This window comes from Crinia signifera, chromosome 19 (assembly GCF_055691185.1).
Source record: "Crinia signifera chromosome 19, ASM5569118v1, whole genome shotgun sequence".
Taxonomy (NCBI): Eukaryota; Metazoa; Chordata; class Amphibia; order Anura; family Myobatrachidae; genus Crinia; species Crinia signifera.
Window position 1 is genome coordinate 87,010,161 of NC_139226.1, and position 22,422 is coordinate 87,032,582.

Sequence of the window (22,422 nt, forward strand, 5' to 3'; positions counted from 1 at the left end):
GCTGGTACTTGTAGTTCTCCTGTATAAAGCAATGTTAAGTTTGGCAGATTTAACCCTATCAGGCCAGCGTCCACTGGCCACGAACGCCGGTGACAGCCCCGGGCTTCAGCCCTGGATGGGTAAAGCCTGGGTGGTCCCCACTCCTCCAGGTACCCCGTCAAAGGCTGACCAGCCACGGTGCTCATGTTTCGGCCGGGGGACCTTATGTAAAAAGTGTCCCCCGGCTGTGGCATGACACTGCGGGCTGTTAGAGCCCGGTGCTGGTTTCAAAATACGGGGGACCCCCAGATTTTTTGTCCCCCGTATTTTTGGAACCAGGACCGGTCCAAGAGTCCGGGGCTGGTTTCAGAAATACCGGGGACCCCTACGCTTTTTGTCCCCCGTATTTTTGGAACCAGGTCAGCCTCAATGAGCCCGAGGCTGGTTATGCTCAGGAGCGGGGACCCCACGCCATTTTTTTTCTCAAAAAAAAACATTTTAACACATTTTTTACCACAGGACCATGCACAGATCTCAATGCTCTGTGCAGGGTTCTGGCCAATTCGCATATCAGAACCTAGTCTGATTTTTTGGTAAATTTAAGACACATTTCCCAAATTTGCATCTCATTAAATATGCGAATTGTATACTTTTCAATGGGAAAAAATCTGGATGTGAGTTCCGGCGCGAGTAAAAATTGCACTTTCAGAAAGTTTTTCGCATCTCATTAAATATGCGAAAACGGGATTTCGGCCGTTTTTCATGAAAATTTCGCAAAAGTCATATTTTCGCATCTCATTAAATGTCACCCCATATCTCCAGAAGGATATAAATACATTAGAGATTGTACAAAGAAGGGCAACTAAAATGGTGCATGGCCTACATCACAAAACATACCAGGAAAGACTAAAAGATCTATAGTTTACATTAGACATACCTCCCAACTTTTGGCTTGAAGAAATAGGGGGTGGGGCGTATGCAAATGAGGGCGCGGCTTATGCTAATTAGCCCCGACCTCATTTTCATACGAGAATAGACGCTGTGCGCATGCGCACAGCGTCTATTCTACTAGATTGGGGGGTCTCCCAACTGCCACCCCCCGCAGCGGGACAATGCCTGCAGCGGGTGGGACAGAGGGACAGGACCCGAAAATCAGGACTGTCCCTCTAAAATCGTGACAGTTGGGAGGTATGCATTAGAGAATTAAAAGCGGGACATGATAGAAACTTAACTTTCACTTATATAAAGTGTTTTAACAAGGTACGGGTGGGAGACATTCTTCACAGTAAGAATATATGGTAGAGAGGGTAGTGCACCAGATGTCCCGTAAAGGTGACTAGGAAGGAGTGGGATTGCAGAGCTGCAGTTATGGGGGAAATTTACCAAAATGGATTCGTAAAAAATAGGTGTATTCGTAGGCAGAAATACACCTATTTTTTACACATTTGTATTTTCGGGATTTACAATCCCGAAAATACAACAATTCGTATTCCTAATGATGGGACATTCGTATTTGTTTTTACAAATACGAATGTCTACACCATCGATAGGATACGACAGAAATCACCATTCAAAAGAATGGTGGTTCCTGATTTACTAAGCAACCGTACTGATAATACGGCTGCTACTTGGTGTAAAACAGGCACCAAAATACGACAGGAAAATACTGATGTTCCTGTCGTATTTGGCTTTAGCCTGCACGGATCAGTCAGATCCGTGCAGGCTGCAGTGTAAAAAAAAAATAGAAAAATTAAATAAATAAATAAATAAAAAAAACAGCGTGGGGTCCCCCCCACAGCTGTAACCAGCACCAGGCTGAAGGAGCCGGTAATTAAAAATCAGGGAACCCGACAAATAGGGGTTCCCCGATTTTTAACAACCAGCCCCAGGCTCCAGGTCCGGGGCTGGTTCCCAAAATACGGGGGACAAAATGACTAGGGGTCCCCCGTATTTTAAGAACCAGCCCCAGGCCAAACCAGCCAGCAGGGTAATGTCACAGCCGGGGCCACTTATTATATAAGGTCCCGCGGCCAAAACATTAACCCTACCGACCAGTCAGCCTGGCCATGGGCCCTGGGGGAGTGGGGACCCCCCCAATGAAGGGGTCCCCCCCTCCAGGACTTACCTGACCAGGCTGAAGCCTGGTGCTGTCCCCGTTGACCCTTGGCTGTGGTCACCGGGCTGATAGTGGTGTAAAAAAAAGAATAAACTATTGTTTAATACTGGTGATCTGACTGATCCGTGCAGACTGCCAGAAAAATTTGTATTAGCGGCCGTATAGATGGCCAGCTAATACAAATGAATACGACATCGGAGGGTTACAAAGCAGTCGTATATGACTGCTTTGTACATTCCCCTCCGGAACACGACTTTGCATACGACTGAAACAGTCGTATGCAGTCGTAGGAGAAATACTAATACGAAAAACTAGGTTTTTCATATTAGTAAATTTCCCCCAACATGTTTAAAAAAGAGGCAGACTAGATGGGCCAAGTGGTTCTTATCTGCCATCAAATTTTATGTTTTCTGAGTCATCTGGCACCCAAATCACAGTGATAGTATGATGCCTTATTTATTAGCTTAGTTCTCCTGAACGGGAGCTAAAGGACCTTATTCTGATTGACTCGCAAGTCCATCAGATGCCACCTGCCCCTCCCCTCGCACACACGACCCCCCCCCCCCACAAATGGATGATTTGCATAATCATCCATTCCCAGACGAGGAGAAATCATTCGATGGTCGGCGACCATCGAATGATTTTTCCAGCGCTCGCAGTTAAGAGACACCTATATAGTGACTCTAAATTGCGCGCTCCCTGTGCCAGGACAGGGAGGGCAGCTGATATCCGGTGATGTCAGCTCCCGCCCCCGCGTCATGCCTCATTACCCTCAGAACGCCCAGTGTTCTTATGGGCATTCCCATATGGAAATGGGTCTGCCCATGCGCATAAATGCGCCTGCGGATGCGCAGCCGCACAACATCGGTCCTCCATGCGAATGCACAGAGGACCAAATGGATCGGAATAAGGTCTAAAGTTCAATGTGGCCGGTCTGTAATTTACATCTCCTCCACATGCTGTAGTTGCCATCTATGCTATGCATTGTGAAGCGGCTCAAGCTGTGTGTGGCTCTGCTCAGCTGCCCGTATTTTGGGAACCAGCCCCAGAGCAGGAGCCTGGGGCTGGTTGTTAAAAATCAGGGAACCCCTATTTGTCGGGTTCCCTGATTTTTAATTACCGGCTCCAGGCTCTGTCAGCCTGGTGCTGGTTTCGGCTGTGGGGGGGACCCCACGCCGTTTTTTTTATTTATTTATTTAATTTTTCTATTTTTTTACACTGAAGCCTGCACGGATCTGACTGATCCATGCAGGCTTAAAGCAAATAGAACAGGAAAATGGTGTTCTATTTTCCTGTCGTATTTGCATGCCTGTTTTACACCACTAAGCAGCCGTATTATCAGTACGGCTGCTTAGTAAATCAGAAACCACCATTCTTTTAAATGGTGATTTCTGTCGTATCCTATCGATGGTGTAGACATTCGTATTTGTAAATAAAAATACGAATGTTCCATCTTTAGGACTACGAATTGATGTATTTTTGGGATTGTAAATCCCGAAAATACAAATTCGTAAAAAAAGGTGTATTTCTCCCTACGAATACACCTTTTTTCTACGAATCCATTTTGGTAAATGTCCCCCTCTGAATCATGGCAGCTGTGTGTATTTGCAGGCCGGCATGCAATGCATCTGCTGCACCAATGGTAGTTCCTCCTCTGATTCCAAAATAGATCTTACCGTAGAGAATATTGACTTTCATTTATTGTTCCTCCACCACCAGCAGATTACACTCTGCATTTCCAGTATACGGCTTACTCTCGTACTGTGTACGTAATCGTATTCCGGACATCCGAGGTGAGTATCCGCTATTAGTATAGATAAGCACAGGAGGCGTGTGCCAGGCCCTGCCAGCTTGGACAGGGATACGGTAGCAATACAAACACACAACGTGATATCGCAAACTCAGGGACACACAGATTTTATGTCAGGTTATGTCACTTGTCATGTCCATGGCTGGATAGGATTTAACTGTTAACCAGGTTGCAGATAAATTCAGTGAATTCAAATAATGCTTGCTGGAGATATGCAATGGTTAGGAAGCACAGGACAGGTTTTCTGGAATATGCGGTAGGGAAGAGGAACAGTGACTTATCTTAGCACTTCTACCTGTGGCTGTAGTTGGCATCCCTAATTAGTTACAGCAACCCCACCAGCCCCCTTATACTGAGCCATGCCCCCCTTGCACCTCCATCCATTCTACTGCCTTGCCCTTCCCAACCCTCCCAACTTTGGATGCAGGTGATGCTGGAGTTCCCATGCCGGATGCGCCATCGTGCCTGAAAAGGGGCAGTGCCATGAAATAGGGGGTTGGGCCTTGGGAGTCATCCTTTCGGGGGGGGGGGGGGGGGTGTGCTGCTCTGCAAAACCTGCCCACCCACTGGACACTGCGACCCGTGGGAAAGTCTCCAATTAGTGGGTCAGTCCAGCTATATTTGGGACAGATGGGAGATACGACTTTACCTCCACTCTCTCATCCAGATCCTCCTATCAGCCGCTGTTTATACCTCAGATGCCACCATATATCCATATATTTCCCCATAAAGCTGTATATTTTTCACAAGAGTAATGTCAAACAAGAACATTTGTACCATAGCACATGTGGGGTACACACCAGGACGATTGTATGTAAATTGCCCATGTTTTGGGCCATTACGCTGCCGTTTTGATGCGATCCCGATCCGATGCGCGGCCCCTCAGGTCGTTAGGTCTGCAGCAGGTAGGATCTGAGAAACGACGTTGTAGTGGGTGCGGGTCGCGATCAGATCAGGTGCCTTTTCTGTGCGGGTCGGCGGCTCACGTTCCTGTGACGACCCGCTCACGAGCAGCATCGTGCCGGTGTGTACCCAGCATAAGTCATACTTGCCTACCTGACCCTCTCCATGAGGGACGGAGTAAATGCTCTGTTCCTGGACTTCCCTTGTAATGTATGATTGCCATCACCTGTGATGAGCTACTGTAGGTAATTGTTAAGAAAGGTGTTTCTAGATTGTGGTTAGCGAATTGTGTACAGATAGTACATGCATTGGCCACAAGGAGGCAGCAGCTGCATAGAAATCATTCATAGCAGCCTGAGGCTGTTCCTATAATATTTCATAACAGTTTTATCATCAGTATGAATCACTGTGAGGGCTCCGAGATGCTATCGTTGGGTGGACACTAGCCGATATATCAGCCTGTCAACTGAATAACCGATATGTCGCTGGTGCGTCGACCAGTGTGTACAAGCTATATGTCTGTGAACATTATGTCAAAGCAATATTTAAGTCATTTCTGTGCATTAATAAGCTCAACAAATAATAGCATGATAGGAAAAGGTTCCATATTAAAAGGGTGAATCCATTTGGATGCCTGTCACAGCCCTTATAGCAGGGATGGGGAACCTTCGGCCCTCCAGCTGTTGTGGAATTACACATCCCAGCATGCCTTGCTACAGTTTTGCTATGTGGCCATGCTACAACTGTTGCAGGGAATGCTGGGATGTGTAGTTCAACAACAGCTGGAGCGCCGAAGGTTACCCATCCCTGCCTTATAGGGTGCATGCAGTGGCATGACAATAGCGCCGCAGACCCCGCCAAGTGTGGACGCCCGGCATCGGGGGGTCTGCTTGAGCTATTGCTACCCTGCCGCCGCATCTGCTGCGCTGGGAGTGGACCCGCAGATTTACTAGCCTGGTCCGGCGCTCCTCCTGGCTGGCTCCTTATGAAAATGATCCCTTACAAAATGTCCGCCCCCTTAAAGCAGACAGTTTTTGAGGATGCTAGAGGAGGCTGCGGCCTCCTCTAGCATCCTTAAAAATGGTCTGCTGTTAGGGGTGTCCATTTTGTGAGGGACCTTTTTCACCGGGAGCAGACTAGAAATCTGCGGGTCCCGACTCCCTGCCAGATGCGGCGGCAGGCAATTGCAGAGAGGTAGGGCAGGGCGGGAGGAAGGAGGGGGGGTAGCGAAAGGGGGGGCTGTTCCCCCCTGCCAGAACTGTTCCTGGCGTGGGGGGGGGGCATCATTTATCATTATGCCACTGGGTGCATGTGTGACATAGGGTTGCGATGGGACCCAGCAGTGTATATGCCCTTGCTGCTACTATTAACCCCTAATTAAACTGTCTGAATTAGGCACTTACAGTGCACAGGTCCAATGTGATTACACATGACTATTGCCCTATGTAATAATGTTTGCATTCAGAATAGCCATTTACTGTACGCCAGTTGAGGTTTTTTTTTATATTGTTAAAATGTATAAATACTGTAGTACTATATAAGAAACTGTAAATAATAGTATACATTGTGTAATATCATCTTGCCAGCAGATGGCAGACTGGCTTCAGGTTTGCATTTGCTGATGTGACCCTGCTGTTAGCATATAGGCCAGTGGTTCCCAAACTGTGTGCCGAGGCTCCCTGGGGTGCCTCGGGACACATGCAGGGGTGCCGCGGCTTGGTGGTCCAGGACCAACTCAAATTATTAATGGTTAATTATTTATGAGCAAAACCAGTGCTGGTGGCTGCCAATCATAGAGGGCGGGATGCTATATAGCAGAAATGCGGTAAAAACCCCGTTTTCGGGGTTTCTACCGCATCTCTATATGCTATATGGCGCCTCCGCAGTGTCAGCGCTGCGGAGGGAATCGCCAGCTAAAGCTGGCGAATCCCTGCAGAAGCCTATGGGCTTCTTACCGCAGCGCTGTTTGAGGGATCCGTCACGGATCCCTCCCAGCGTGCCCTGCGGCCGGCGCCGGGGTCTGCGCATGCGCAGATGGACTCCCGGGTCACAGACCCGGAAGTCCAGCGCCGGCACCGCATCGCAAGGGACAGCTCTTACCGCAAGAGCTGTCCCTTGCATGAATAACGGCATATGTTATAGCATATGCCGTTATTAAAAATGCGATGTCCGGCGATAATGGGCGCGGATGTTACAACATCCCGCCCAGAATGTGTACAAACAGAAGCAAATCCTGCCCTTTACAATATAACTGCCGCTAAGAATCGCATATAAACCCAATCTAATTAATTTTTTTTGGACCTAGGGGTGCCATGAAGAAAATTCTGATTCTCTAGGGTGCCGTGAATCAAAAAAGATTGGGAACCCCTGATATAGGCCCTTATTCTAGTTGACTTGGACGGATGCGTATTTCAGACGGCCACTGAGTGTTCTTAGCCCAGCCTACCGTACGGATCGCTCACACCGTCCGAATGCCGTAAGACATCGAGCGAATGGACCGCGATTGGATGTTTCCACCCCCTGCTTGGATGGTTCCATACGATCCTTTTCTGCACAGAATTCGCACCGTATTCCAGGGGCAAACGCAGGATTTTCAGAAGGGGGTTTCCAGAGTGGCGGAGCAAAGCACGGAGATGGACACTTAGGTGACCCAGTATATGCCGGGTCAGTTAAAGTATTATAGATTGACCAAATGTATATAAATAATAATAAATATATATATATATAAATATACATACATAACAGCAGTGTAGACCCTAGGCATAGCAATGTATTGGGGCCCCTACCTATCCTCCAGCGGTAGGGGTGGGGGGGGGGGGGGGTGCTATGAGCGGAAGCTTTGATGTCCCACAGGTGGTAGGGAGTATTATATCAACCGATCAGCATGTAGGGCTCAGTAATTTTCACTAATTACCCCTTTACTGCACAGATGGTGGGAGATGGGGGCATTGGGCTGAATGAAGGGGTTCCAATACATAACTTCCAGGGTGGTAGAGGATGTTTAATATGCAGAGGAGGGCTGTATAGTGGAGTGGGCTTATTATTCATAATTTTCTGGTGGGAGGACAGCTTACTTGACTTCAGATATCTCCAGTTCCCGGAACTAGATTTCTTAGCTCTTAATGGAATTAAAAACTAGAGAATCCCACCTACCAAATGGTATTGGGGACTAGGGGATCAGAATTCAGGAGGCAGAGCAATCCGCCAACGAGTATATAAAACTACATACCAGGTGTGTGGAGCTGGAGCAGTAACCAGCTGCTTGAAGGCTGATATCTCTGGTTCTGGGAACAGTAAAGACAAGCTTCTAGTGTCCCTCAAAGGGGGAGAGTCTCATATTTTGGAATATACCCTCAGAAAAACTCTATGTCAGACAGAAACTGAAATATCTGACTGGGGAGAGCAATTAACAGGCTTGGATGGGGACCACTGCTTTGAAGTCAGATATCTCCGGTTCCCCAGGGCTGATTTCTTAAATTCTTGTACCCTTGGAAAGAGGGGACCTTCAGCTTTAGATCCCTCAGATTCCTGGGGGGATTTCTGGGTACTCATAAACACCCCCTGCGTGCGCTACTGTATTCTGACGTGCGAGGCGTTTGCACATGCGCAGAAATGCCTCTGCACATGCGCAAACAATACAATGGCTGTCCGACTCAATCAGAATAAGGGCCATGATGCCGATTACTAAGAGACCTGCAGTACTTGGACATGGAGCATTCATGTAGGGAAGTAAACTCACACTTTGCCTACGTTCATGATCCACCTCTGTTTACATGTTAATTGATATTTTGTCGTCTCTCATCCTTACCATGGGCACTGCAGCATTTCCATGCTAAACTTGAATCCAACAAAACATAAATCCCATATGCCGCACTTACGGGAGCCCTGGACTCGCTGATGGGTGAGATTGGGCGAGACAAGTTCTGCTGCCTGCACTGCCACACCATTGCAACAGTCCTTCGCCAGGCTTGTGGCTTTATGCTTTCAATCACCACTTATGTCTTTGGGCTATTTAATAAGCCTTCAATAGAGATAAAGGGGGATATTCTAATTTCTTCGGTCCCCCGTGTGTTCGCACAGGGGACCGATGTTTTGCATCTGCGCATACACAGATGAATTTCTGCACATGTACAGACGAGGGGATTGCAAGAACTACATGTTCGGCGTCCAGCTCGCACCTAGCAGTGCGGGCAGAGGGTGTGGGTCAGTGGCGGGTGTTCCCATGAAAATGCTGGGTGTTCCCATGTACATTTTCCAGTGACGCGGGTGCGGGGGGTGGGCAGAAGATGATGCTGAACTTTATCTCAGGGAAGCCTGGAGCATGCGCACTACAATCCGTGCACATGCAAAGTCCTTCTGCAATCGCTCATGTTGCGAATTGGCAACCCAGCGATCGGTTTGAATCAGAACCAAAATGTCAATGGAGAATGATCAACACATGAAACAGTCAATCTGTACATTTTATCACGTGGAGCCCAAATGAGTGCACTGCGTCACTCGCCATGTTTGGAGACACGTCCCTCGCTGAGCTCTGCACAATTTTCTATTACCAACCGGAACTCCACATAGGCCCTTATTCTGCTTGGTGCGGCCGGAGCCGCATATGCGGCTCCGACCGTGCAGGCGAAACCCCGCCTTCCATACGGATCGCCACGGCCGTCCGTACGCGGACATGTGGCGGTCCGCATGAAAATGGCGGGGGATACGCCTCCACCATCTTGGAGCAGCCCCCTGCATTCGATGGTCACCGACCATCGAAGGCAGGGCCGCACGCTCCACCAGCTCCCGCAACCATAGACCTCACGGACACTTGTCCGTGTGAAAGCATGTATGGGGGCGGGCAGCTGACATCCAGCGATGTCAGATGCCCGCCCCCAACACATGCGTCACAGCCTCATTACCATGCGTACGCCCCGCGTTTGCATGGGAACGCCCATGAAACGCGGGGCGTGTGCATAGGGAAATGAGGCTAAGTAGCCCCTCACGCCCCTATCCACCCCCTTTGCGGCGGTAAAAAAAATTGTGCGGCGATTTCGCCTGCACATGCGCAGAGTGCCCTCTGCACATGCGCAGAGCGAAAACATCGGCGGAACGGCCGCAAGCGGCCGTTACCGCTTAGATCTGAATAAGGGCCATAGATGGTAAAGTATGAAAAACTCCAAGAAAGGAATATTTAAAACATCATGTCGACTTTTCATGTGTTGGCATTGTTGTGTCGGCCTTTTGCTTGTGTTTATCATTTATTTATTACCAGTAACTAATATAGCGCACACATATTCCACAGTGCTGTACAGAGAATATTTGAACATTCACATCAGTGACTTCTAGTCTTGTGCATGTCGACCAATTGACGCTGACCTATTGACTGTCTACCTAGACAATGCCTACCTATGCCAAATGATTAAAGTGCAGCTTTGAATATTATGGTGGGTGCTACATAAATAATGGATAATAATAATAGCATCTTATATTGTTGCTGAATATAGATCTATCCGACATCTTTTTCTGTTTCCAGCTTCTCAGATTCCACGAAGATGAGGACTTGTTGGTAAATGAAGGAACGTCAACATTTCTATAAGTGTTTCCATACCTTGAGAAGACATCACAGGCCTGACATGGCACGGATCCCGGGGGTAATGGCCTCTTTTCCATATGTACACATAAACTTTCTAAATTGACTCCAAATGCTGTTTGGTTGGCCTCAAATATAAGCAAGCCTGGCCGACGGCCAATAACGGTAATGAATAAATGGTTGTCTTGTTTATTTTATGTGTAACGATTCCATAATTGAGCAATTTAGTTCAGGAATAAGTGGACTCGGCAGTTTTTCTATTTAATTTGCAGCCTCATTAATTCACTCACCCAACACTAAGCAGCAACAACATAGCAGTACTGCAGGTGTCATTAACTGTACACATACACTGCATACACATCGTTCCCAGGCATCGGATTCCTTCCCCCATTACAGGCTCTTGTAACCTGCACATAAGGACAGCTGTCATGTAATGTTGCACAGTAACACTTCATACACACTAAGCAATATTAAAAACATTATAACCCATTTTGACCCTCCTGAGCTAAATGGTTTGTAATAGTGTCCAGTGTGTACGCTCAATATTGACAATGATGCATGCTACCATGGGCCATTACCGACGTCCTCCATCATCTGTACATGCCGGTTAATTTCAGCTGTGTAGTTGATAACTGTATGTACAGAGCGGGGACCCAATGACATCACTGAACAATATTATTCACAATATCATTCAGCGTGTATACCCTATATCGTTTTCCCATGAGTTCCACGGGAATCATTAAAGGTATTGCTCCTGGAGCAAATTGTCTAGACATTAATTTCACTGGGGAACAAATAAATATTTTAATTTCTTGCCAAGGATTTAAGATCAGTTTGTGAGTACTCACAGGTCCAATTTTCACACTAGATCTTCGCTATAGCTGAATTGGCTCCAGTTTTCATATTAATGAAAATTCTAAAATTAAATTATATTCTCCATTTGAATTACCTTACTAGTCTAGGCCGCTATACAGAATAGACTTAGTTTTGCTGGTTTTTTTTTAAACGAATTTCTTTCAACAAAAATGCATTTTATTTGTGATAACGTAGCTAGTAGTCATGTTAGAGACAAATAGCACATTCCTATCTCCTCACTAACGCTGGAAGGAGATATACAGTATGCATAGCTCAAAAACTAGAGCCAATTCAATAATAAGCATGGCATATTCATGATCAAGAGCACAAAATAAATCAAATCAACGCTTAAATCCCTGTCTACAGATTGACTGTTCCCCAGTGTTATATTACAAGTGCTTTGTCTCTGTATTATTTGAGATTCACCATAGGAAATGATATATACTTTTGTGCTTAGTACCATATTTATGCTATGACTGATCATTGATTCTGATCATCATGTGTGATGATGGAACCACCTCTGAGGACTCTAGGATATATTTGAGAATATTCATGTAAAAGGTGTGTATTTTCTTGTATTATCATTATTTTGGACTGTTCACATCACTTATATGTGCCACTATGCTGTATTTTCATAATTATATATAACTAGGTGATTCATCGCGCCCTACGGGTGCTCTTCACACCGGCGTAAGGGGCTACGCCCCTTAATTTGTGAACATTTGTATTGTGAGAAATATGGTTAGAATTGTATGAAAGATGCCCTGTATTGCAGCTTCTGGCAGTGGGTGAGGGTCCAGCGTGGCAGCACAGGAGTACCGGACGGTGGCCCTGAGTCAGTGTCTCCTCCTACTGGGTGGGAGTTAGGGTGCATGAGAGCAGGAGGCTGGGATATGAGGCATGATAGGGGTATGTGGGCAACACAGCGTCAGCGATTACCCAGTGGTGGAAGTTACGGTTCAGGAGAGCAGGAAGCTGGGTAGTGATAGGGGTGTGTGGGCATACGGGGGACTAAAGAGGGTGGTGGACACTGTGCAGCTTCTGCCAGTGGGTGAGGGTCCAGCGTGGCAGCACAGAAATACAGGAGTCAGTGTCTCCTCCGACTGGGTGGGAGTTAGGGTGCATGAGAGCAGGAGGCTGGGCGGTAAAGCATGATAGGGGAATGTGGGCAACACAGGGTGAGCGGGTCTCCACTGGCGGAAGTTACGGGGCAGGAGAACAGGAGGCAGGGCAGTGTCCTCCCACATTGATGGCAAAAGTATTCAACATCGGCCATAAACCATCGATTATTTGAAAATCATTGATGGTCGATGGGCATCCCTAGAACTGGAGGAGGGTGGGGGACAGTATGCAGCTCCCGGCAGTGGGTGAGCGTCTCCTCCCACTGGGAGGGAGTGAGCGTGCATGAGAGCAGGAGGCTGTATAATAGTGGTATGTGGGCAAGACATTGATAAAAGTTGTGGCGCTGGTGCAGAGGGCAGTGGGGAAACCTGCAGTGCGGCAGCCAGGGCCGGATTTCCCACCTAGGGGCGGTACCTGCTTGTGGTGGTACAGGATCCCCCATTGTCACGGGGGTACGTGAAATGCGGGAGCGGGGGCCGCGGTGGTCCGCTGGGGGGTGGAATTGCCGGAAGGGGGTCTGGGGGGTCTGCAAATTGCGGGAGGGGGGGTGGTGTGTGGGGATCCGCGGTTAGCGGGAGGGGGCGGGGGTCCGCAAATCGTGGGCGGGGGCACGGGGGGGCTTGAATCGTGGGAAGGGGGGTCCGCAAATTGCGGGAGGGGGGTTGTCGGGGTTAGTGAATTGCGGGAGGGGGGGTTGCGGAGGTCCGTGAATTGCGGGAGGGGCGCGTGGGGTGCCGTGAGTCAAGGGGGGGTGGTGTGGGGGTCCGTGAATCACGGGAGGGGTCATGAATCGCAAGAGGCGGGGGTCGTGGGGGGGCTGCGAATCGCAGGAGGGGGGGTGTGGGGGGTTGCCGTGAATTGCATGAGGGGGGCGTGAATCAAGGGAGGGTGGGCGCAGGGGGGTGGTGCGGGGGTCCGTGAATCGCGGGAGGGGGCATGAATCGCGGGAGGGGGGGGGTCGTGGGGGGTTCCGAATCGCAGGAAGGGGGGTATGGGGGGTGCCGTGAATTGCGTGAGGGGGGCATGAATCATGGGAGGGGGGATCACCGAATGTGTGAATTACGGGGCGGTCGCAAATCGCGAGAGGTGCCGAGGGGGCCCGCAAATCGCGGGAGGGGGGCGCTACGGGGGGTTTCGTGAATCGCGGGAGGGGGGGTCGTGGGGGGTTGCGAATTGCAGGAAGGGGGGTGTGGGGGGTGCCGTGAATTGCGTGAGGGGGGCATGAATCGCGGGAGGTGGGGTCCCCGAATGTGTGAATTAGGGGGCGGTCGCAAATCGCGAGAAGTGCCGAGGGGGCCCGCAAATCGCGGGAGGGGGGCGCTACAGGGGGTTCCGTGAATCGCAAGAGGGGGCGGCGCAAATCACAGTAGGGGGGGGGTGCCGTGAATCGCGGGAGGGGGGTTCGCGGGGGGCCCTTTTAATGCCGGGAGGGGGGGTCGCAGGGGTCCCGCGAATCGCGGGAGGGGAGGATGCAGGGGTCCTGCGAATCGCGGGAGGGAGCTCGCGGGAGGGAGGGGTCGCTGGGGTCCCGCGATTTGCGGGAGGGTCGCGGGGGTCCCGCGTTTCGCGGGAGAGGGTGGTCGCGGAGGTCCAGCGAATCGCGGGAGGGGGTGGTTGGGTCTGGGACGGATATTAGACAGCACTTACATCGACAGCCATTACATCGACACCATTAGTTCGACAGCTCAATAGGTCGACATGGTTTTAGGTCGACATACCATTAGGTCGACATGTCATTATGTCGACAGCTCATTAGGTCGACATGTTTTTAGGTCGACACTGCCGTTAGGTCGACAGAGTCTATGTCGACAGTCAAAAGGTCGACATGGGTTTTTTCACTGTTTTTTGGCCGAAATGTCGACACAGTCGACATGGACACAGTTTGAAGTGTACCGCAGCCGCTCGCTATGCTTCGGGCACGGTGCCTCGCTGCGCTTGGCACACTATTTTATTCTCCCACCACGCCCTAGTGGATAGTAGGGCATGAAATACCGCCTGTCGGCTCAATAAACAGTTAAAAAACCCATGTCGACCTTTTGACTGTCGACATAGACACTGTCGACCTAATGGCCGTGTCGACCTAAAAACATGTCGACCTAATGAGCTGTCGACCTAATGAGCAGTCGACCTAATGAGCTGTCGACATAATGACATGTCGACCTAATGGTATGTCGACCTAAAACCATGTCGACCTATTGAGGTGTCGAACTAATGGTGTCGATGTAATGGCTGTCGATGTAAGTGCTGTCTAACAATAGTCCGGATACCGGGGTGGTCGCGGGGGTCCCGCGAATCGCGGGAGGGGGGTCGCGGGGGTCCCGCGAATCGCGGGAGGGGGGGTTCGCGGGGGTCCCACGAATCGCGGGAGGGGGGGTTCGCGGGGGTCCCGCGAATCGCAGGAGGGGGGGTCGCGGGGGTCCCGCGACTTGCGGGAGGGTGGAAAGCGGGGGTCCCGCGAATCGCGGGAGGGGGGGTGCGGGGTCCTGCGAATGGCGGGAGGGGGGGTCACGGGGGTTCCGCAAATCGCGGGAGGGGGGGTCGCGGGGGTCCCGCGAATCGCGGGAGGGGGGGTCGCGGGGGTCCCGCGATTCGCGGAAGGGGGGGTCACGGGGGGTCCCGCGAATCGCGGGAGGGGGGGTCGCGGGGGGGTCCCGCAAATCGCGGGAGGGGGGGGGTCGCGGGGGTCCTGGCAGAGGGTAGGGATGTGCAGGAGTAATGGTGGATGGTGGCTGTGGAGTAATGGTGGATGGTGGGCGTGTACTGTAGCCCTGGCTGGGCGGGGGGAGGTGATGTCAAGGGGGTGGAACGTCAGACACATGAAAGTGAAACTGTTCTACACAGGAACGTTCTCCACAGGGGTTGAGTGACAGATCTGGCTAAATATATAAGAGATATTGAGACTCAGATTAAATACACTGGTTGACATAGAATAAAAGTGACAGAGGATTACAGCTTCAATAAGGAATGATAGACTGCCGAGATGTAAACAGGCTGACAGAATACCTCAGTCGCTACCAAACCCATGACAGGGTATTGTCTAATCGCTGTGTCCAATTATCCCCCCAAAAATGACATAACTCTCCTGTTTGATAAAATTGGCCACAGCAGCCATCTTTATTGAAACAATACAATTTTAACAATAACCAAAAACATTCCCACGGAAGGTGGTCCCCGAGGCCCTCAATAAATCTATCCACACCTCTAAGCACTTCCAGGAGTTCTTACCCCCAGCCGATAGCGATTGGCTCGAGGGCACCAATTGTCAACACCCAGTGCTCATTAATTAACCTCACCCAGGGGAGTCCAGCCCCCTCATGGGGCCCTCCCCGCCGCATAATTAAGCCTCAATGCCATTAACCTCGAAGACCCCCCTCCGCACAGGCCACTGTGACAAAAAGACATCCTATCAATTAATCTACCTAAAACTATAAAAAACAGGGAGGGTGGGTGGGGGCTGTTAAGAAAATTCTCCCAGAGACCCCTATCTCCCGCCTGAACCCTGCTTATATACCCCTCCAACACCCCGTTAAGCCCCTCCCCCTATGACCCTCTCCTTAGACACCCCTTCTATGACTATCCTGCTAGTCAGCTCCCTACAAACCCCTGTCAGGGGAGCCTCCCCCAAGGCTTTGCCTCCAGTCCAGCTCCTACATGACAGGGTATTGTCTAATCGCTGTGTCCAATTATCCCCCCAAAAATGACATAACTCTCCTGTTGGATAAAATTGGCCACAGCAGCCATCTTTATTAAAACAATACAATTTTAACAATAACCAAAAACATTCCCACGGAAGGTGGTCCCCGAGGCCCTCAATAAATCTATCCACACCTCTAAGCACTTCCAGGAGTTCTTACCCCCAGCCGATAGCGATTGGCTCGAGGGCACCAATTGTCAACACCCAGTGCTCATTAATTAACCTCACCCAGGGGAGTCCAGCCCCCTCATGGGGCCCTCCCCGCCGCATAATTAAGCCTCAATGCCACTAACCTCGAGGACCCCCCTCCGCCACCAAGCACGGGGTTAAACCCTTAACCCCGAGCGCCCCCCCCACATCCGGAACGCTGTTTCTATTCCCTCTTGTAGACCCAAAGACCAAACATCTATCCCTACAGCGTTAAGATGTACACCGTCCCCTCTCCAAAATGCCCCGGCACCAGACTCAAGTTCCCTGTGCCTCACCACCACAGCGCCATTTCTAGCCATAAAACGCCCAATTGCCCTGTTGACTTTGATCCGAGCCTTATTGATCTTGTCAGCCGACCTTGCATCCCTCCAATAATGGCGTGGCACAATATCCGACCAAACCGTGATCACTTCCGGAAACATCGCCCATAAACGTAGGAGATCAAACTTGATATCCCGTATCAACTCCCTAAATGGCCTGCCCCCAACGTCATTACCACCCACATGCAACACCAATATGTTGGGAGCCCTATCGAGCCGAACAAAGCGGTGAAATTCCTGTAACACTCCACTCCATACCATACCGCGCTTCCCCAGCCAGCGAACCACTGCTTCCTCTCTATCCAAACCTAGCTGGCGGCCGTTCGGTCTGACATCAGCCCGCAAAGCTCCCCAAAAGACATAGGAATGTCCTAAAATCCAAATCAGGCACGGGGGATGCCCTAAAACAGAAAGAACACAGTCAACCTCAACAATCCCCTAAACGAACATAGGAACGAAAACGAGACGATTCCCACCGCCCAATCCGCTTAATTAACTCATCCCCAAATCCCATTCTAGCAGCCTCAGTTGCGGCCCCAATGTGGAAAGAGTGACCCGCGTATTCCTCCCCCTTGAGGCCCAACGTCCGCAGTACTGTTCTAAACACACTTGTGAACTGGAACCGTGATAAAAAGGATCCATTTGCATGCATCAGCAAAGGATCCCTTTCCCTGCCCACTCTGACTTCCTTAAACATCCTTAGCCGTGCCACCGGGCACATATTTGAGCCTGGTACAGAGAAGAGAACTACCTTCTTCCCCTCCCTAACTGATCCGTCTTAGACCTCCTCACCACTAGCTCCACCCTATCCGAGTATAAATCCACATCCTCTCCCAACAAACCTCCCGGCCTGGACACGCTTGGACTCACGAGCTCCCCAATCCGCAGTGCCCCGAAGAAGGCAAGCGAAAAGGCTGCCCCGAACAACCTTTCCTCGAAATTGGAACTACAGACCTCCCCTAACTTCATACCCATATTCTGCAACAACTGGAAAGACACCGGCCTTCTCTGATCCTGTACGACATGCCCTCTCCTCCAACCTTTTAAAGCCTGCGCAATCAGGAAATTCTTCGTGACGTCAGGCCTACCGCCTGCACGAAACCCAAAAGCCAAGCCCGCCATGCAGCGCGTGATTTTTGCCACTGACCAACCAATCTCCTTACAATGGCCTATATATAGCAAGACAGCCAACTCGTCATCATCCTCCTTCAAACCTACTACCTCACGCCATTCTAACTAGCTCCGCCATTCCTGATTGTATGCCGACCACGTATTCGGGGCCAAGGATTCCCTGATGAGCTGATCAACTACCCGTCCAGCAGAGCCCAGAGCCGACTCGGGAACCCGGTCCCCTCCCTGTCCGCCTCTGGTGCCAACTCCCGGAAACGTTTCCACTGTGAACGAGATAAAGAATCCGCAATGCCGTTAGAGACACCGGGAACGTGCCTAGCCACAACCCACAAATTCAAAGCCAGACATTCCAATACTAACTGCTGCAAAATAGTGACCACTGGCGGTGAAGATGCCGACAATTGGTTAATAGCCATGACAACGCCCAAATTATCGCAGTGAAAACAAATCTTCCTATTGCGGAACAACTCCCCCCAAACAACTACTGCAACCAAAATAGGAAACAACTCCAACAATGCCAGGTTTTTTACCATGCCCCTCTGCACCCAAGACTCCGGCCACCGTCCTACACACCAATGTCCCTGGCAATATGCTCCAAAACCGCCACTCCCGGCCGCGTCTGTGAAGAGGTCTAGCTCAGTAGCCACGCACGTGTCTGACATCCACAAAGCTCTGCCGTTAAAAGCTTCTAAAAAAGTTGCCCACACCCGCAAGTCCCCTTTCAACTCACTACCTAACCTGACAAAATGATGAGGAAGTACCACCCCTGCTGTCGCTGCTGCCAGCCTCCTGCTGAAAATGCGGCCCATAGGCATAATGCGACACGCAAAATTCAATTTGCCCAGCAAGGATTGCAATTCCCGCAATCTAATCTTCTTCAACAGCAATGCCCTCCCTACCTCGGCCTTTAAACCCAGCAATTTTTCCTCGGGCAAGCGGCACTCCATATTCTCGGTATCAATGACAATACCCAAAAAACTGATCACAGTCGCAGGGCCCTCCGTCTTACCTGGGGCAAGCGGGACCCCAAAATCTGCCGACACCCTTTCAACAGTCCCCAACAATAAATCACATACTCCGGTCCCCCCAGGACCAATACATAAGAAGTCATCTAGGTAATGAATAACTGAACTGCACCCAGAGACATCCTTAACCACCCACTCCAAAAAGGAACTAAAGGCCTCAAAATAAGCACACGACAAAGAACAACCCATCGGTAAACAGCGGTCAACAAAAAACTCCCCGTCCCAACAACATCCCAACAAACGCAAACTGGTTGGGTGAACCGGCAGCAAACGGAATGCCGATTCAATATCAGTCTTTGCCAACCTGGCCCCTTTCCCAAACCGCTTCACCCACTGAACAGCCGCGTCAAACGATGTATAAACCACCGAGCAGATGTCTGGGTCTATGCCATCATTGACCGACGCCCCTTTTGGAAAAGATAAATGGTGGATAAGGCGAAACTTGTTCGCCTCCTTTTTAGGCACCACCCCCAATGGAGAGACTATCAAATCTGGCCATGGTGCCGACCCAAAAGGTCCGGCCATCCGACCCAGCTGCACCTCCTTAAGCAGTTTTTCCTGCACCACCTCTGGATGCTCCCTTGCAGACTTCAAATTCCTCTTAAAACTCCCTGAAACCTGCACGTCAGAAGGTATCTTAAAACCTTCCCTAAACCCCTCCTCCAACAACACGGCTGTCTGCTGGTCAGGATACCTACGCAGATAGCCCAGCATCCTTTCCAGCCGAACCGGTGTCTCCCCCTTTTGAATTACCGTCCCGTGACTTCCCTCTGAAGCATTTATTTGCACCATGGGTCCCTCCACACGAGGAACATTCATGTTTAAATTAGCATTTTGCCCCAAACCGACATGACCCGTCATTAAAGGCAAAGCAGAGTCCCTTCTGCATGGCCGTCCCATTTGTGGCCTCCCTCGGCCCCCCCCGTCCCCACGAAAGGGCTGCCCACTTTTTATGGGAGCCGTCACCTTTAACCATAAAGCAATATCCTTATGGTCCCAACGTATGTTAGGGCGAACCGCCTTTCTCTGCCTAAACTGCTCATCGTACCTGAGCCAAGCCAAGCCCCCATAAACACGGTATGCCTCTCCTATTGCATCCATGTAACAAAACAAGCCTGAACAATTGTCAGGTGCCTTCTCCCCAATCACACTAGCTAAAATAGCAAACGCTTGCAACCAGTTTGTGAATGACCGCGGTATCAGCCGATACCGCCGCCGTTCCTCCTCCTCCTTCTTCTCCTCCTTACGGGGCCTATCCAGATTAAAACGCTCTAAAGGGAGCAATGAAAATATATCAACGTATTCCCCTTTCCAAATCTTCTCCCTCACCTCCTGCTTCAGGTGGGCCCCCAATGGCCCCTCAAAGCATACATACACCTCCCCTTTTGCAGTGTCACTGAGCCTCCCACACTCCTCCTGCGTCCCAACACTGCCCCCTTCTGCCCCTGCACTACTGCTACTTTGTTCCCCGCCGGATACCAGCACCCCACTGCTCACCGGCTCCCTACTGCTAACCGGCACCCCACTGTTAACCGGCACACTATTACTGACTGGCACACCAATGCTAGCTGGTGCGCCCGAATTCTGCGGCGCCCACGCTGCCGCCGGGGACGGCCCCGCCCCCTGCCGCAAACCCACCAACCAATCTGCAAAACCACTCAATAATTCAGTAAAACCCCTACTCATTTCCCCCTGGAGGGCTAACCCTCCCCCCCCCTGACTCTGCGCTAAAGCATTAACAGACATAGAGACAGACTCACCAGGCTGCCTGGGGGCTGTGAACCCAGCAGCCGCAGGTCCAGTGTCCTGACGAACCCCAGCCAATGACGAAGGACCAGGTATTTCTCCATCAGCTGCTGACGCTTCCATCTCTCCTCTCCTGTCATCCCGACCCTCAGGTACAGCACCAGCCGGCGTGACCTCATTGGAGGCGGAGCCAGCTGTGCGCCTCTCGCTCCGTGTACCAGGCCTGCGGTCCTCAGCCTGTACTTCTGCCCCCCTGGCACGACTCACCCCGCGCTGGGCAGCAGCATGCCCCGCATGCCCCGCCGCACCAGGTCCAGTACCACGCACCGCCGGATCTTCTTGCACGTGGGGGGGATCCCCCCCGCGCGGAGGGTTCCGCCTGCTGGTCGGATTCCTCCCAGACCTGGTCCTGCGGGCGGAAGGCGCCCGGCCCGCAGCCTGGCCTGGAGGGTCCCTAACGGGGCTCCGTGAACGGCGCTGAACCCTGGGGGACACAGATGGGCTAAAGCGCTCCGGAGGCCTAGACCTCCGAGGCCGTGCACCCGCTGGAGCAGCCTCCTGCGTTGCTGCTCCCAGTCCCCCCAGCAGACCTGACATCTGCTGCTGCAGCCAATCAGCCCCTCTGGTGCCCGCTGCCTCCCTGAGGGCAGCAAGCGCAGCGGATACCTCCGCATCAGCGTTGCCTGGGGAAGCCATGGGAGATGCCACGCTGCTTGGCTGTTAAGAAAATTCTCCCAGAGACCCCTATCTCCCGCCTGAACCCTGCTTATATACCCCTCCAACACCCCGTTAAGCCCCTCCCCCTATGACCCTCTCCTTAGACACCCCTTCTATGACTATCCTGCTAGTCAGCTCCCTACAAACCCCTGTCAGGGGAGCCTCCCCCAAGGCTTTGCCTCCAGTCCAGCTCCTACATTCAGGTAAATAGAAATGGGACAGAGGTCTTCTAGCAGAAATCCCTTAAAAAGATTTAACCCCTTCCCGACATTTGACGTATATATACGTCATGGCCGGGAAGTACTTCCCGACACATGACGTATATATACGTCATGACTTCTAACTGTCACTGCGTCTAGAGACGCAGTGACAGAGGGACGATGTCTGCTGTCCCTGACAGCAGACATGTCCCTGCATGCCCAGGGGGGGCTGCGATGCCGCCCCCCCGTCGGCGATCGCTGTGATTGGCTGTTCAGTGTGAACAGCCATTCACAGCGTTTTCTGTGTCACCGGTGAATAACGTTCGCCGGTGACACAGGGATCGGAGGTGATTGGTGCTGTAAAGTACAGCACCAATCACCGCGGGGTGTAAGGGTGACACTGGTGTCACCCCACCTCACCCCGCCCGCCCCCAAAGGCCGTGATTGGTTCGTCGGACCGACGGACCAATCACAGCCATGGAGGGGGGTTTAAACTAACGGTGACTGCACTGCAGACGCCATTCCGGTCTGGAATTGCGTGCAGTGCGGTCACCGTACCCAGCTGCCGCGATATACTGACCAGAACCCCTCTAAATACTTACCTGATCACTGCCTGGATCTTGCTTATTCTTGTGACATCCTGTGACATCCTGTGACATCCTGTGCTGTGTTGTGCTGCTGCGAGTTATTAGATAGAGAGAGAGAGATAGAGAGAGATAGAGAGGCCTAGTGACAGAGAGTGCTATATTTTGTGCTGCTGCAGTGTGATAGAGCTATAGATAGAGAGATAGAGAGATAGAGAGAGATAGAGAGAGAGAGATAGAGAGAGATAGAGAGATAGTGACAGATTGTGCTATATATTTTTTATATAACTGACTGCTGCCCCCCCTTTTGTGCTGATCAGTATAAATTAACTGATCAGCAACTTTTTGGGGGCGCAGGTTTTTTTTTTAGATATACAGTATATACCTGTCAGTGCTGCTGCTGCAGTGTCATAGAGTGAGAGATAGAGAGATAGAGAG

General features: G+C 51.0%; 1 long non-coding RNA gene across 4 annotated transcripts in view; it reads left to right on the forward strand.

The window, feature by feature from the left end:
• Positions 1-22,422, forward strand: part of LOC146042709 (uncharacterized) — a 175,056-nt gene that overhangs the window by 112,187 nt on the left and 40,447 nt on the right. For 3 of the 4 annotated variants that reach the window (XR_014463983.1, XR_014463985.1, XR_014463984.1), the window contains one exon: positions 10,324-10,572. This is a non-coding gene — a long non-coding RNA (uncharacterized LOC146042709). Of the gene's footprint in view, positions 1-10,323; positions 10,573-22,422 lie in introns of those variants that run through there. The other variant, XR_014463986.1, reaches the window with a different exon arrangement.